We start from the raw sequence: 18,686 nt of genomic DNA on the forward strand, positions 1-18,686 counted from the left end.
TCAAGTATCATATAAGATAAATTTAACTTATTTTGTATGAAATACTCTTTTTTGGTTTCTGAATATCTTAAGAATTATCCTCACAAATGATGGTGCATTTGTAGTTTTTATTTGCTATTCTAGAAGTGAGTCCATGGCGCTACTGAGTCCTACAAGGCCATGTGAGTCCAACTTTTTTTTTTCCCAGTATTATATTAGATAAATTTAACTTATTTTGTATGAAATACTCTTTTTTGGTTTCTGAATATCTTAACAATATCCTAATAAATGTGTAGTTTTAATTGCTATTCTAGAAGTGAGTCCATGGGGCTATCGAGTCCTACAAGGCCAGGTGAGTCCAATTCTTTTTTTCAAGTATTATATAAGATAAATTTAACTTATTTTGTATGAAATACTCTTTTTTGGTTTCTGAATATCTTAAGAATTATCCTCACAAATGATGGTGCATTTGTCGTTTTTAGTTGCTATTCTAGAAGTGAGTCCATGGCGCTACTGAGTCCTACAAGGCCAGGTGAGTCCAACTTTTTTTTTTTCAGTATTATAATAGATACATGTAACTTATTTTGTATGAAATACTCTTTTTTGGTTTCTGAATATCTTAACAATTATCCTCATAAATTTGTAGTTTTTAGTTGCTATTCTAGAAGTGAGTCCATGGGGCTATCGAGTCCTACAAGGCCAGGTGAGTCCAATTATTTTTTTCAAGTATTATATAAGATAAATTTAACTTATTTTGTATGAAATACTCTTTTTTGGGTTTCTGAATATCTTAAGAATTATCCTCACAAATGATGGTGCATTTGTAGTTTTTAGTTGCTATTCTAGAAGTGAGTCCATGGCGCTACTGAGTCCTACAAGGCCAGGTGAGTCCAACTTTTTTTTTTTCAGTATTATAATAGATACATGTAACTTATTTTGTATGAAATACTCTTTTTTGGTTTCTGAATATCTTAACAATTATCCTCATAAATTTGTAGTTTTTAGTTGCTATTCTAGAAGTGAGTCCATGGGGCTATCGAGTCCTACAAGGCCAGGTGAGTCCAATTCTTTTTTTCAAGTATTATATAAGATAAATTTAACTTATTTTGTATGAAATACTCTTTTTTGGTTTCTGAATATCTTAACAATTATCCTCACAAATGATGGTGCATTTGTAGTTTTTAGTTGCTATTCTAGAAGTGAGTCCATGGCGCTACTGAGTCCTACAAGGCCATGTGAGTCCAACTTTTTTTTTTCCCAGTATTATATTAGATAAATGTAACTTATTTTGTATGAAATACTCTTTTTTGGTTTCTGAATATCTTAACAATTATCCTAATAAATGTGTAGTTTTAAGTTGCTATTCTAGAAGTGAGTCCATGGGGCTATCGAGTCCTACAAGGCCAGGTGAGTCCAATTATTTTTTTCAAGTATTATATAAGATAAATTTAACTTATTTTGTATGAAATACTCTTTTTTGGGTTTCTGAATATCTTAAGAATTATCCTCACAAATGATGGTGCATTTGTAGTTTTTAGTTGCTATTCTAGAAGTGAGTCCAAGGCGCTACTGAGTCCTACAAGGCCAGGTGAGTCCAACTTTTTTTTTTCCAGTATTATATTAGATAAATGTAACTTATTTTGTATGAAATACTCTTTTTTGGTTTCTGAATATCTTAACAATTATCCTCATAAATTTGTAGTTTTCAGTCGCTATTCTAGAAGTGAGTCCATGTGCCTATCGAGTCCAACAAGGCCAGGTGAGTCCAACTTATTTTTTCCAGTATTATATTAGACAGATTTAACTTATTTTGTATGAAAAACTCTTTTTTGTTTTCTTAATATCTTATGAATTAACCTCGTAAATGATGGTGCATTTGTAGTTTTTAGTTGCTATTCTAGAAGTGAGTCCATGGCGCTACTGAGTCCTACAAGGCCAGGTGAGTCCAACTCTTTTTTTTCCCAGCATTATATTAGATAAATGTAACTTATTTTGTATGAAATACTCTTTTATGGTTTCTGATTATCTTAACAATTATCCTCATAAATTTGTAGTTTTTAGTTGCTATTCTAGAAATGAGTCCATGGGGCTATCGAGTCCTACAAGGCCAGGTGAGTCCAATTCTTTTTTTCAAGTATTATATAAGATAAATTTAACTTATTTTGTATGAAATACTCTTTTTTGGTTTCTGAATATCTTAAGAATTATCCTCACAAATGATGGTGCATTTGTAGTTTTTAGTTGCTATTCTAGAAGTGAGTCCAAGGCGCTACTGAGTCCTACAAGGCCAGGTGAGTCCAACTTTTTTTTTTCCAGTATTATATTAGATAAATGTAACTTATTTTGTATGAAATACTCTTTTTTGGTTTCTGAATATCTTAACAATTATCCTCATAAATTTGTAGTTTTCAGTCGCTATTCTAGAAGTGAGTCCATGTGCCTATCGAGTCCAACAAGGCCAGGTGAGTCCAACTTATTTTTTCCAGTATTATATTAGACAGATTTAACTTATTTTGTATGAAAAACTCTTTTTTGTTTTCTTAATATCTTATGAATTAACCTCGTAAATGATGGTGCATTTGTAGTTTTTAGTTGCTATTCTAGAAGTGAGTCCATGGCGCTACTGAGTCCTACAAGGCCAGGTGAGTCCAACTCTTTTTTTTCCCAGCATTATATTAGATAAATGTAACTTATTTTGTATGAAATACTCTTTTATGGTTTCTGATTATCTTAACAATTATCCTCATAAATTTGTAGTTTTTAGTTGCTATTCTAGAAATGAGTCCATGGGGCTATCGAGTCCAACAAGGCCAGGTGAGTCCAACTTATTTTTTCCAGTATTATATTAGACAGATTTAACTTATTTTGTATGAAAAACTCTTTTTTGTTTTCTTAATATCTTATGAATTAACCTCGTAAATGATGGTGCATTTGTAGTTTTTAGTTGCTATTCTAGAAGTGAGTCCATGGCGCTACTGAGTCCTACAAGGCCAGGTGAGTCCAACTCTTTTTTTTCCCAGCATTATATTAGATAAATGTAACTTATTTTGTATGAAATACTCTTTTATGGTTTCTGATTATCTTAACAATTATCCTCATAAATTTGTAGTTTTTAGTTGCTATTCTAGAAATGAGTCCATGGGGCTATCGAGTCCTACAAGGCCAGGTGAGTCCAATTCTTTTTTTCAAGTATTATATAAGATAAATTTAACTTATTTTGTATGAAATACTCTTTTTTGGTTTCTGAATATCTTAAGAATTATCCTCACAAATGATGGTGCATTTGTAGTTTTTAGTTGCTATTCTAGAAGTGAGTCCAAGGAACTACTGAGTCCTACAAGGCCAGGTGAGTCCAACTTATTTTTTTTCCAGTATTATATTATATAAATGTAACTTATTTTGTATGAAATACTCTTTTTTGGTTTCTGAATTTCTTAACAATTATCCTAATAAATGTGTAGTTTTAAGTTGCTATTCTAGAAGTGAGTCATTGGGCTGTTGAGTCCTACAAGGCCAGGTGAGTCCAATTTTTTTTTTCAAGTATTATATTAGATAAATTTAACTTATTTTGTATGAAATACTCTTTTTTGGTTTCTGAATATCTTAAGAATTATCCTCACAAATGATGGTGCATTTGTAGTTTTTAGTTGCTATTCTAGAAGTGAGTCCATGGCGCTACTGAGTCCTACAAGGCCACGTGAGTCCAACTTTTTTTTTTCCAGTATTATATTAGATAAATTTAACTTATTTTGTATGAAATACTCTTTTTTGGTTTCTGAATATCTTAACAATTATCCTAATAAATGTGTAGTTTTAAGTTGCTATTCTAGAAGTGAGTCCATGGGGCTATCGAGTCCTACAAGGCCAGGTGAGTCCAACTTTTTTTTCCCCAGTATTATATTAGATAAATTTAACTTATTTTGTATGAAATACTCTTTTTTTGGTTTCTGAATATCTTAAGAATTATCCTCACAAATGATGGTGCATTTGTAGTTTTTAGTTGCTATTCTAGAAGTGAGTCCATGGCGCTACTGAGTCAGACAAGGCCAGGTGAGTCCAACTTTTTTTTTTTTTCAAGTATTATATTAGATAAATTTAACTTATTTTGTATGAAATAATGCCTTTGTTTTCAAAGTGTTTATCCCGCTATCATCCCTTTCTCAATCCTTAACCTTGGTACGTTTGACTCTGAGTCCAACCCGTCGAGTCTCGGAAACGGTTCCTCCCTGTAACTCCGACAGCATCGGATGCTAACGGCGCGACTTCCTCCGGCGTCACCAAATATTCAAATCAAAGCCCGTCCGACAGCGTTTGTCATCAAAGTGTAAACTTCAGATGAAGGAAATCGAGTCCTACAAGGCCAGGTGAGTGCAATTCTTTTTTTCAAGTATTATATAAGATAAACTTAACTTATTTTGTATGAAATACTCTTTTTTGGTTTCTGAATATCTTAAGAATTATCCTCACAAATGATGGTGCATTTGTAGTTTTTAGTTGCTATTCTAGAAGTGAGTCCAAGGCGCTACTGAGTCCTACAAGGCCAGGTGAGTCCAACTTTTTTTTCCCCAGTATTATATTAGATAAATTTAACTTATTTTGTATGAAATACTCTTTTTTTGGTTTCTGAATATCTTAAGAATTATCCTCACAAATGATGGTGCATTTGTAGTTTTTAGTTGCTATTCTAGAAGTGAGTCCATGGCGCTACTGAGTCCTACAAGGCCAGGTGAGTCCAACTTTTTTTTCCCAGTATTATATTAGATAAATTTAACTTATTTTGTATGAAATACTCTTTTTTTGGTTTCTGAATATCTTAACAATTATCCTAATAAATGTGTAGTTTTAAGTTGCTATTCTAGAAGTGAGTCATTGGGCTGTTGAGTCCTACAAGGCCAGGTGAGTCCAACTTATTTTTTTTTCAAGTATTATATTAGATAAATTTAACTTATTTTGTATGAAATACTCTTTTTTTGGTTTCTGAATATCTTAAGAATTATCCTCACAAATGATGGTGCATTTGTAGTTTTTAGTTGCTATTCTAGAAGTGAGTCCAAGGCGCTACTGAGTCCTACAAGGCCAGGTGAGTCCAACTTTTTTTTTTTTCCAGTATTATATTAGATAAATGTAACTTATTTTGTATGAAATAATGCCTTTGTTTTCAAAGTGTTTATCCCGCTATCATCCCTTTCTCAATCCTTAACCTTGGTACGTTTGACTCTGAGTCCAACCCGTCGAGTCTCGGAAACGGTTCCTCCCTGTAACTCCGACAGCATCTTCCTCCGGCGTCAGCAAATATTCAAATCAAAGCTCGTCCGACAGCGTTTGTCATCAAAGTGTAAACTTCAGACGAAGGAAATCGAGGAGGTAAACAAATCAACGGCAAACAACAGGAAGGACGCTTAATTAACGGGAATCAACATATTTGTACTCCGTCTCCAGGGGGGGTACGGGGGGGGCTCGGAAGGCTTTTTAAGAAGAAGAGGGAAAATGAAGAGAGAGCTGTCAATGTGGCTGCTGGGGCGCAACCGGGGGGTGTGTGTGTGTGTGTGTGTGTGCGGTGTGTAATATGTAATGTGTGATTAAACATCGTCACTTGCAGTCCGGGCACGTACTGCGTGTCTTCACTGCAACCGTTGCATACTAAAAAAAAAAAAAAAAAAAATGGTTTCACTTGGTGTATTTTGCAGTGATTGGCTCGATTGTTGAGAAGGCACAGTTCCACTTCAGGGACCCCCGCCCCCCCCCCCCCCCCCACACAACACCCTCAGAGGAAGAGACCCTGATTTATTCCTTTCTTCACAGACGCCGAGAGAGAAGGCGTGAGAACACTCACTGCAGGGGGAACATTGTATCCGTCTGTCGGCCATTCTTAAATAAATAAATAAAAAAATAAAATAAAAGAACCTCCTCTCGGCGGCGAGGGACGGCGCGCCCGCATAAAGAGTCCACTACTTCCCTCGCTTAAATTAGATTAAGTCGAGTATTGATTGGGTAATAAATGCCAACAAGGGGCCGAAGACTGCGGCAGCGACTTGTGCAACAGAAGCTGCTTCAGCGAAAATAATGGAGGTGGTAATGAAAGTACAACTTCCTCCTTTAAAGGCACATTAACGGCGATTCATCACACGGCGGCGGCGAAGCGCTAGTTCCAGAGTAGAGTTCGGCGGCGAGATTTTTTTTTTTGAAATTCAATCCAAAGGGGCTGGTGTTTGCGGCCCCTCGACACCAGAAACTTTGGGGCGCTCCATTAATCTGAGCTTAAGCCGCCCCTGACGACAGATGCTGGAGGAGGATAAGACGAGTCGGCGGGTGAGACGAAGCGTCCGCCGTGTGAAATAATACGAAAAGAAAAATAGTGACAGTTTGACACTCGTCAGTATCCACAAGACAGCACTTGACAGGAACTGGTTTTGTGTTTCCTTTTTTTTTTTTTTCTGACAGTGGCTCGTATTTTTCAGGCTGAATCGACTGAATTCTAGCAAATCATTGTCGATTTGTTCTTCGTTTTTTTTTTCTCCTGGGACTCGTTTAAACCCATGAGTCAGAATTGACTGTTGTTTTCATCTCATGAATCAGTTGTGACGTCCAGATAATTGACACTAAGGGCCCGAACAGACGGTTCTATATCTCACCGGTGGATCCAGAGAGTAACATTTTTAAAGGTTGGATCCGTGAATCTTCATCCAAACGTCTGCATGAAATCATTGATTGGGTGAGTCCCACACATCTGATCAGCGAATACTTATAGACGAATGTAAGTCCTACATTTCTGGTTGAGTCCATGCACTATAGTAACTTGAAAGATGACTCCTACTTTCAACTGATGAGTCCCACACATCCAACCGATGAGTGCCGCACATCAAACTGATGAGTCCCACATATCCAAACCATGAGTCCCAAACATCCAAACCATGAGTCCCCAACATCCAACCCATGAGTCCCAAACAACCAAACCATGAGTACAAATCATCCAACTGATGAGTCTCGAACATCCAACTGATGAGTCCCACACATCTAACCCATGAGTCCCACGCATCCAAACCATGAGTCCCCAACATCCAACCCATGAGTCCTACACATCTAACTGATGAGTCCCAAACAACCAAACCATGAGTACAAATCATCCAACTGATGAGTCTCGAACATCCAACTGATGAGTCCCACACATCCAACCCATGAGTCCCACGCATCCAAACCATGAGTCCCCAACATCCAACCCATGAGTCCTACACATCTAACTGATGAGTCCCACACATCCAACCCATGAGTCCCAAACAACCAAACCATGAGTACAAATCATCCAACTGATGAGTCCCACACATCCAACCCATGAGTCCCACGCATCCAAACCATGAGTCCCCAACATCCAACCCATGAGTCCTACACATCTAACTGATGAGTCCCACACATCCAACCCATGAGTCCCACGCATCCAACCCATGAGTACAAATATTCCAACTGATGAGTCTCCAACATCCAACCCATGAGTCCCACCCATCCAACTGATGAGTCCCACACATCCAACCGATGAGTGCCGCACATCAAACTGATGAGTCCCACACATCCAACCCATGAGGCCCACACATCCAACCCATGAGTACAAATAATCCAACAGATGAGTCCCACACATCCAACCCATGAGTGCCGCACATCAAACTGATGTGTCCTACACATCCAACCCATGAGTCCCACACATCCAACAGATGAGTCTCGAACATCAACCCATGAGTCCCACAAACCCAACTGATGAGTCCCACACATCCAACCGATGAGTGCCGCACATCAAACCGATGAGTCCCACACATCCAACCCATGAGGCCCACACATCCAACCCATGAGTACAAATAATCCAACAGATGAGTCCCACACATCCAACCCATGAGTGCCGCACATCAAACTGATGTGTCCTACACATCCAACCCATGAGTCCCACACATCCAACTGATGAGTCTCGAACATCCAACTGATGAGTCCCACACATCCAACCCATGAGTCCCACACATCCAACCAATGAGTCTCCAACATCCAACCCATGAGTCCCACACATCCAACCAATGAGTCCCACACATCCAACCCATGAGTCACACACATCCAACTGATGAGTCTCCAACATCCAACTGATGAGTCCCACACATCCAACTGATGAGTCCCAAACATCCAACCCATGAGTCCCACACATCCAACCCATGAGTCCCACACATCCAACCCATGAGTCCCACACACCCAACCCATGAGGTGAGTTTTGTGAGGTTGAGATGTCACTGAGTCACAGAGTAGATCCGGTAATCAATTAAGAGCCACTAACGAGTCATGTCAGATTCATAAACGGCCTCGGTGTTCTGTTACGAGCGCGTTCGCGACGTGACGTGACGTCTCCTCGGTCAAGGTCGGAGCCATCGATACACGTCGGCGAGATCATGTGATCATCGGCGGATCCTATAACCCGTGGAAATCGATGGCCGCGCTCTCGCTGTAAGAGCATCATCTATAATTCAGAGGCGAGTTTGTAGGAACGTCACGACGCGTCTTCAATTCCATCCTCCGACAACATTCGCCATCGAGCCACATTTGCATAGACGTCTTCGCATTTGCATGTTGTTGCCGCGGCCCTCGGTGATCAGCGTCTCCGGGTTCTGCTTAATGGTCCGAGACGCCTTAGTGAACAGATCCCATGATAAACAGCCTGTTCCTTCCCCGTCGCTAGATTATGTTTTCAAGGAGCGTCAGCGTTCCACAATATGTTCCGCCGGCCTGTGTGGAATTGCACTGGTGACTGGAAGCATTTAATAAACACTGAATAAAAAATGATGGCGGTCACGACGCCAGAGGCGGAACTGCTAAATCTCAGCTCAACGCATTCAGATCCACTCGTGCACTTTCGCTGTCGCCCGTCATCAAAACACTGTTTAGTCGTTAGGTTTTTATGTCGCCGGAGAACAACGGGCAGGAAACTCCATTACTGAACCGAGGCTGGAGCTGTTTGTTCGCACAGGTGCTGGAGACGGCAGCGGAACAGAGAAGAATCTACGTGATGTGTTTGTCAACTTATGATGTCATATTTTTGTAGGGTTTTTATTGTAAAATGCTTATCATTAAGATTCCAAGTACCTTTTTTAATTACCATATTTTCCTTTTTTCTTGAGATTTTTTTCTTAAATATCCTATTTTATTATATACTATTTATATATTTTTTTGTATTTACTAGTTTTTATAATAACAAACTTTTCTTTCTGATTTTTGGGACACAGTTGGTGATGAACATTTCTTATGTGATGTAAAATTGCATTTTTATTTACATTACATTTTAATTGTATTATTTAGAAACAATTTTTTTAATCTTATTTTCATGCAATACAATCAATATTTGTCATCTTCTCTTTATTTTTTCAGCTTTATTTAACAAATATAGATTAATAAAAATAATAATAATAAGGTGGGTGTTTTTTAATCACCATTTGATGTAAAAAAGTTTTTTTTAGCCAATTTTTCTTGTATCTTTTTTCCTGCAAAATAATTGTTTTGTTCTGGATTTTACTTTTATTGCATTTTACTAAAATATAGATTTTTCTACTATATTTAATATTATGTTACTTTTCATTTATTTTTTTTAACTCAGTATGGTATTTTCTCTTGATTGGCATAGAGTTATAATAATGTAGTTACATATATTATGAACACTGTTTTCGGGACAATTTTGATCATAAAAAAATCTTTTTTTTTAATGTAACATTTGATTTATTAGTTATATTAACACTGTTTTTTTTTAATTTGCCTTTCTTTTAAATGAAACAATTCTCAATGTTTTATTTATGCAATTGAATTTTTTGAGTCACAATTTTTCTTGTGTAGTTTCTATATTTTTCATTCAACGTCCATTATTTTATTTATTTTGATAAAAACTTTTGTACTGTGATTTAATTGTATTTGACAGTTAAGAATTATCTTAATTCTACATTAAATAATGATATGTCATGTTTTTCCATCCATCTGTCTACATGTTTTGAAAGTAAGATTTTTGTCTTTTTTTTCATAATCCGATTTTTTTCTTTATACTATTTTCTCAATATTTTTGTATGGATTTTTTAGATATTCATTATTACTCTATACGATTATTTTTAAGATTTTGGTGACATAAATGTGCACGTCACTAATAATAACGAAAATTGTATATATTTTTTTTCTATCCTACTATAAGGTGAAGTTTTTATTTATTTCTTATCAACTATTTCAGGATATTTAATTGTAATACAGATGTAATAATGTAGGTTCAACTATTGTAAACATTCTTGTTTGTTTCTTGTAGTATTTTCCCACTAACTTAACCCTTTACTAACCATATATACTAATACTGTCTCTCTGTAGGACAGGAAGATAAAGACGTGATAAAAAGTCAGATTTTTCAAACCGAATCAGCACTTTTGTATTAACAAAATATAATTCATCGATGGTAAGAATCTCATTTCCCTTCAGTCAGGTTCGAGTGCGGCTATTACTCTCCTGCTACTGTTCCCCAATAGGATCTAAATATTCTCCCAGAACCGCTCTCAGTCCGGGAGTGTGAGGCACTTGTTGTAGCTCGTTTGCTAAGTGCTTTTACCTCCGCCAGGAGAAAGATTGCCGCCTTTTTTTCTCTTTTTTTGTTACGTCTAGATAAGAGTTTAAATTGGCTGCTCCGGCAGAGAGCGGTTTCGTCTTCACTACAGACGTCTAATCTCGTCTCTTGTCAGGGAAAGTAGAAGCTGAGCCGAGAAGGGGGGGCGAAGAGGGACTTTAACCTCGGGGGCAACAAACCTTTTTAGCTTGCATATCATGGCGGATTAAAAAAAAAAGAAAAAAAAAAGCCATTGATAATATTTCATTATTCAGCTTCGGAACCGTCTTGTCAGATTCTGCCGGAGTTTCCGGGCGGCTGCTCCGGAGCTATTAGCGCCACTAAAATCAGGCCAGAAGATAGCGTTACAGGTCAAGGGTGTTCCATACGTGATGAGTGGGGGAGAATGAAAGCGGCCTGGAATCCACCACCCGTACCCTCAATACGCCAGCCGTCATACAAAAGACATGCTGAGCATTGAGTCCGGCAACTCGAGCATGTTCACCAACCCTGCGCACGGAGGGCTCTCGCTGGAATGCGCGACCTCCGACCTCCATACTTCCAGACAGTAATTAAAGGGCGACAGTGTATTATGTATCGGTGTGCAGTTGGTGGGGATGGAGATGGAAGGATACGGAGCGAAGGGTCCCCGGGGACCCGTGTGTCGCCAAAATAGACCTGGGAGATTAAGGTCCACGTCGAAAAAGAACGGCCACACTTCGTGCCGGAATGTCACAGCTCGCCCACAATTTCGTATCAAGGCCGTCAGAATCCTTTTCCATTATGACTGAATTCTTCTGGCCGCGAAGGTTAATAGCCGGATCTCGGGGCAGACGACTCCTCCCATTACATTCCGGCAAATCCATCTCAATTGGTTGTGAATGTTTGGAATGATGGTTAAGAATAACACGCTGCCCGGTTGTTCTGCTCATGCGGCCATGAATAGTTCTTTGATACGACCTGGATCACTCGCGGTCGTTCTACCCCAGGACACAAAAAAAATCGAACTGAGATGATACATTTGAAACTTATGACACGTTTGCATAAAGAATGTTCCAGCCCTGGCCCTCTCATTATTGTTCTTCTTGACTTTCATCGCTACCATCCGGAACTGCTACAGGGATTTACGGATGAAATCTGCAAAAGGAGTGACCCAGTCCTGAGAGCACCAAACCGGACTCACTAAACGCACTTTACTGGCCTAGCTAAGTCAAGTGCCCTAGGTTAGGGTTAGGGGGTTTGGGTTAGGGTTAGGGTTAGGGTTAGGGGTTAGGGGTTAGGGGTTAGGGGTTAGGGGTTAGGGGTTAGGGGTTAGGGGTTAGGGGTTAGGGGTTAGGGGTTAGGGGTTAGGGGTTAGGGGTTAGGATTAGCTGATACTCCTTTCTCCTGGAGCACCTCCTACGACAACCCAAAGCGAAATGGTCAAGCGCCTTCTCCAGATCTACTAAATACTTTTGGATTGGATGGGTCCAAATTAAAAGATTAGATTGATCATTTGTGTGTCCTTAGAAGCAGAAGTTGTTCTTCCCATGGTGTTCCTCAGGGCTCTAGTTTAAGAAACGTTAATTTTCCCTATCAATGCCTCAGACCTTGACGTCCAGGGGTTGCAAAGTTCCCCTCGAAAGGGGCCCAAATATAAAAAGGGGAAAAAGTCAAACGCCTTGTCCAGATTCACTAAATACTTTTGGACTGGTTGGGCAAACTCCCATGTACCCTCACCTTCCTAGAACCGGGAAACAGTTTTAATGACCTGGACAGAAACCATATGGCTTCTTCTAAATCTAAGGTTCAGCTAAATGGCAGACCCTACTCTCCATGACCCCTATATAGACCTTGCGAGAGAGGCTGAGAAGTGACATCCCCCTACAGTTGCAACACACTCCCACATCCCATCCCCCTTCTCAAAGATGGGTCGTAGGTGAGACCCAGTACATGTTGGTAACACCATCAAAAGGATTTGGATGATCTAGCTGAGGAGAGGAAAGTATAGGCTCCCCGTGGAAGCTGCTCCCCCCCCCCAACCTGACTTGTACGTCAGGATATATATGGATATAAATGACCACTACAACGACTTGTTGTTATAAGGTTTTATATAAGCTATGTCGGTATCTTCCAGGCAACCCCATTGAATTGGTAATGTTGCCAGGAATTGAGTCACATTCCAGAATTCCTAACAAGTAGCTATTCTTTTGATGAAATCATTCACAAGTATACAAGCTAAGATGAAAGGTGATAAGATCTAAGAGTGTTCATTCTTCTTTGTTTTTTTCTATCGTCTATCTTTTCCTGACCTTTCCTTAGCAACCATCCCCCTTCCCCCCCACCACCTCAATTTAAACCCATGCGAACTATCCCATCTCTGTCACATCTTTTCCACACTTCAATCTTTCAATTTAGAAATGCCTCCATTTCCCTGAATCCTAAAGTTAACTTTTCATTCAAATAGAAATTTCTAAACTGTCCTTCTTTGTACCAAAAAAATCCCCTGGAAAGCCAAAACGCTGTTTTTCCAGTTGCTCGCTCGTTTTTTTCCTTCGCCTTCATCAAAACAGCGGTAGATTGAAGCCGGAACCAGAGACTTTTGTTGCCGACAGTGTGCCACATAATGACTGAAAGTCTTTAAATCTTTCTCTTCGACTTGGGAGCGTTATTAAACTCACAGCTGGGCATTTTATCATCTGTTTGGCAGACAAGCGCTCATTTTGTTCGCATTGTTTCAGAGGGGATGTAGAAATTAACATGTGGCTCCTGTTGGAGGACAATGCCGGATGGTGTTGGCACGAGCCGGTGTGGTTAACTTCTGAGTCATGCTGCAGATTTTGTGGATTAGCCGAGGAACAATGTGAATCTTTCAGGGAAGGAGATAAGTGCATTGTGGGGGGAAAAAGACGATGTGAAAAGATGCCTCAAGAGATTTGTTTGTGATGCGGTCACACTTTTGAGAATAACAACAAGTGCTCAAAAGAAAATGTTTAATTGAAAAATTCCGCTGAAAAGTAATCTAGGCTGGCGCTGTCTACTGCTTGTTCCGGGCCAGCCAGGGGAACGGGTGTGGTACAGATTTGACGAGGCGAGAGGTGGGAGGGCGAGATTGGCCAAGTGGATGGACGGAAAATCAAAGATACAACACATTTTTTCCATGTTCAATGACTGGATTGATCATTTGTGTGTCCTTAGAAGCAGAAGTTGGTATTTCCGTGGTCTAAGGTTAGGGGATACCGTGAAGGTTAACTGATACCCCTTTCTCCTGGAGCACCCCCAAGCGAAATTGTCAAACGCCTTCTCAAGATCTACTATATACTTTTGGACTGGATGGGTCCAAATTAAAAGACTGGATTGATCATTTTTGTGTCCTTAGAAGCAGAAGTTGTTCTTTCCATGGTGTTCCTCAGGGCACTAGTTTAAGAAATATTGAATTTGCCCTTTCAATGCCTCAAACCTTGCAGTCCAAGGGTGGCAAAGTCACCCTTAGAAAGGGGTCCAAATATAAGAAACAACCTTTCACTGGTCAGACAAATCTTTGGCAGGAAATTACGTGCCCTTAACAAAATCTGCTTGGAAACAAAAGTGCCTATAATATGTGTAGCATTCTCTGCTCCCATATTGTATCTACCACACTCTGGATTGACTTAACATGAAAATGTGTCACTTCTAATGCTTGTTTGCCATGAAGGCACCTTTAAAGGCTCAGCGGTTGCTCCGCCATCTGTGTCCAGTGACATCCCTGCGCCGTTTTTTAATAAGCTGCTCCTCCAAATATGATATGCATAACACATGAGCTCTTCCTGGCACCAAACACATCTCTCAAATGAACAGAGCAGCAGCCTACAGACTTGTTCTGATGCAATTTGTCATGCCAGTTTCATTTACCCCGTTTAAAACGCCAATTAGAAGTTGGCTGCCTCTGCGATGCCCTGGGGTAAGTCACGGAGATTCAGCTTCCCGACCTTCGCACCCACCGTCGCTCGGTTTGCCAGTGGCCTTGTTGATGATCAACAGCGTCACATTTCCACACCCCAAAGGACGCTCGCCCATGCCGGTCCCCGAGGTGTAATCTGGTCATGCATTCTGCTTCATTACCGTTTCAAAATGCGTAGTAACCTGTCAGAGCTCTAGCGGGAACTGGCGTCACCAGCACCAACAAAGCTTCTTAAACACGTGGAGTGTCATTAAACCAAACCTGAATTATTTGAGGGTTCATTAATTACACCCTTTCACACTTCACTGCCCCTTTTTCCCACTGAACAAAAGGAAGGTGAACAAGGACGTTTTTTTTGTTGAACATCAATGTCAGATTACGAGCGGCTTGTTCCCTCTTCCGGTGCCCTCGAGATATACGATTAATTATAACCAAGCGGGCAGAATGTGACATTGATGTCAGCGTGCGGGTAAACTTTATACAAGAGTTGTGCTTGTGAAAACGTATTACTGCTCTTTTTTTTTATGGTTGTTGCGATACTCCATCCACAGTTTGACAGATACGAGGGCTCACAGCAAAGACACAGAAGGTCCCGGACTTATCTGAGCCAGAAATGGTGCGACAGCAGGAGTCTAGGGATATTGCCCAGGAACAACAGTTTAAACTGAAGTGCAAGGTTTGACTTCCCGGAGGGGAAAAGGGGTGTGGTAGGTGTAAGACAAAAACCCATGAATGACGCCCGGAGTAACATGTAAGACGACCAGGGGAAAGATGAATGTTAAATCTCAGCATTGAAGGAGTAGTTGTTGTTTGGTGTTTCCCATTGAATGAGTTGAGAACTTGTCCTTGAACAGGCTATGCTACGAAAAAGAGACAGATTTTGGATACACACATTTTCAATTTTGGAGTGTCAAAACACAAGGAGCACAACATGTTAAAGATGGTCTTAGTCTGAGGCGGACCAGAATCCACTTTTACAAAACAAACTTATTCATGATCATATAATATAATATAATTTATAATTGAACGCTAATTTAGCATTAGAAGCTATAGTAAAAAATGTTCGAGTGCAATTACATTATTTTTTGATTAAATGTAACTTTTGTCCAATAGAAAGTGTTGAATATTAATCTCTCTGTAGTTTGTGGAATGACCTTGTGTTAGAAACGAACAAGAATTGGATTTTGGGGAAAACGATATATGTTGAAAACTCCAAGTGGAGGAGTTTAAGTGTCTTTGGGGTCTAGTTCACGAGTGAAGGAAGAACGGAGCATGGGACAGCATCTGCAATAAGGGTTAGGGTTAGACGCTGCACCAATCCGTGGTGGTAAAGAGAGCTAAAACAAAAGCAAATCTCTCTGTATAGTGACTGAAAGAACAAGGTCGCGGGTACAAGCGGGTGAAATTAGTTTTCTCCGTATGGTGGCTGGGCTCTCTCTTAGAGATAGGGTGAGAAGCAAGGTCATCTGGGAAAGGCTCGGAGTAGAGAGTCAGTTGAGGTGGATTGGAAATCTGATTAGACATTTCGTTAGAACTTGGCACTGTAGGAAGTCTTTGCGATAGATCTCTGCTTTGCCAAGGCCAACGATCATGTAAGTTTCACGAAACTGTGACATTGTCTTCGTCCTTCTTCCCCAACACCACGTATCGAGACCAGGTGCCTTTAGGACGCGTTGCTGGTGAGGTGTTCCTAGACCACGAGGTAGACCCAGGACATACTAAGACTATGTTTTTCATCTGGTCTTGGAATGCCTTGTGGTCCTCCGTGGAAAAGCTAGACAATGTAGCTGAGGTGAGGAAAGTCTGGGCCTTTCTGCTGAAGCTTTGTCCCAAAACCCAGCAGAAGAAGATGAGACAAGGTCATCGGGTCCAAACATCCAATCACTTTGTGTACCAGTTAAGGCCTTGGATCTTGAATTGACTTCTTGAAATTGGTTTTAATTGATTCCAAAAGTGACCCTTTTTTTGTAGAAACAGCGAAGAAAACAGTATCAATCCAAACCAAAAAATTATATATTTTCGTCCTGATTCGGATGCCAAGACTTCATTTCCTGAAACTGCACCACTGCACCCGGGCTTCAACAGATGACATCGGGTAAGACGTTTCCTTCCGGTCGAATTTTCCAATGCAATTAGCTAGTTAGTTTTGAGTCATTATCTTACATCTGCTGGCCTCTAATAACTGGAAGATCTCTGCATGTTTTTCCTGGAATTCCTAATTCTACATTAGGGCTTCAGGAACGTAATGGAGATATAATTTAACTCGTTTAACACCGCGAGCTAACGCAGAGGGATTCTGTATGATGGTCGGTTTTGATATAACATGACATGTTACGAAATGTTTAGCTCGCAATTAAGGCGGCGTCTGTTTTCTTAACGACGCTCCGCGCAGGGAAACCATATCAATAGAGTCATCTATCGCTTTTACATATGTTCAGATCAGCGTGTAATTGGCATGACTAATCCGTTGCTTTCCATGCCTTAATTAAAGGCATAAATCATCATAGCGCCATGTGTCATGCTACCGCTAGCGCCTGCCGATTAACAAGAGCAAAGAAAACCACGAAAAAGTCTCCCCTTGGTTGAAAAGACACAATCGATGTGTATCTTGTGGACACCAGCTGCTGGAATACTTCTCAGGTGTCGCGGCTTCTTAATGGAAATGGAAAGTAGTCGTAAAAAAAAGGGATGAGAAAAGGTTCAGGGCTGATGTATTAGCTCTTATAACGCCTTCATAAACAAACAGTTTCAGAGGTTAACAAGCTGAAATGAATCAGCCTAATGGCGGAGCCACTCAACCGGAATAAAAGGAAAAAAAAAAAAAACAGCGTCTTATCACATCAAAAAATCTGGGATTCATTCTCCGCTCGTATCGGGATGAACCTGCGAGCGACGGATTAGGTCGACCTTGTTAAATCTTTCAAGTCGTCGTCTCCGCGGCTGATTTCAAAAGATCATTTTTCACCAAGACGAGACAATCCGGGGGTGAAGGGTTGCGCCGGTTAATAATGCAACGCTTCCACGTCGCAGTCAAATTAGGAGACAAATGGTCAGATCAGGCGGTTATGTACCTACAAATTAGTGAGCGGCTTCAAAGCCTGGGTCGCCTTTGAAGAATCCGATTCCCCGAAGACATCGGGGGGAAATAAAAGCAAGTAAACAACCTGCTATCAGATAAGACGACGAGGAACAGCTTTCTTACATCTTTTTCCTAATATTCCGAGAGAAAAAACGTGCTTTTTAGATCCGTCCAAATATCCTTTAACAATTTAGCTGCTCTGTAGAGCTTGATCTGTATATATAGTTGTATATTTTTATATAGTTACCTCTGCCAAGGAGTGATTAATTATTGTTTACATTTTCACTTTGCTAGTTAAGGTCAAATTTACATTTTGTTGTGAATGAAATATATATCAATATTTATATAATTAATAAAATGATACAATAAAAAGGAGATTGATTTTTAATCAGTCGTGGATTTTCATTTGAAATTTGCTTGAAAATGTTGGTTTGAATGATGATTTCAAGTGTTTATTTCATGACACTTTAACTGTGATTTTCCTTTTTTTTTTACTATCAATCAGTTTCAACTGTATAGTGTCTTGAGATAACTTTGTTATGATAAGACACTTTAAATAAAATTGAATTGAATTGAATTGAATTTGAAAAAATATCTTTTATCAAGTTGGCATCCTGCTGTGTAGACACATTGCTGTGGATGTTAGCTTTGCCAATGATCTGTAGTTTCATCAGGTTGTTTACTGACCTCCCACTGCTGCAGCTTTTTTCACAAAGCTTCGCTCAAAACTAGAAAAAACAAACGCTTTTTAAAACATAAAGTGTTATCAAATAACTAAAATAAATCAACTTTCTCTTTTTTTGTCCTTACAAAGGGTGGCTAAGCTAACATCATGACTGGCCTAGTGGTTAAAATTTGGTGAATTCTTCCGATTCAGAACATGATTATTGGTAGCTTTGTTAAAGAAACACAATATCCTTTTGTGTTGTTGACTAGGTGTGTGAATTTGCAGGAATCTGGTGATACGATAGGTATCACAATACAGTTTCAACGATACTATATATTGTGATATATAGTGATAGTGTAGTTACAAGTATATATGTGTAGTATTGTCGAGTACTTTACTCTGGTGTTGCAGAATTTACATAAAACATGACTCTTGATGAAGTCGTAACTGC

The sequence above is a fragment of the Callionymus lyra genome, chromosome 16, assembly GCF_982586985.1.
Source record: "Callionymus lyra chromosome 16, fCalLyr1.hap1.1, whole genome shotgun sequence".
Lineage (NCBI taxonomy): Eukaryota > Metazoa > Chordata > Actinopteri > Syngnathiformes > Callionymidae > Callionymus > Callionymus lyra.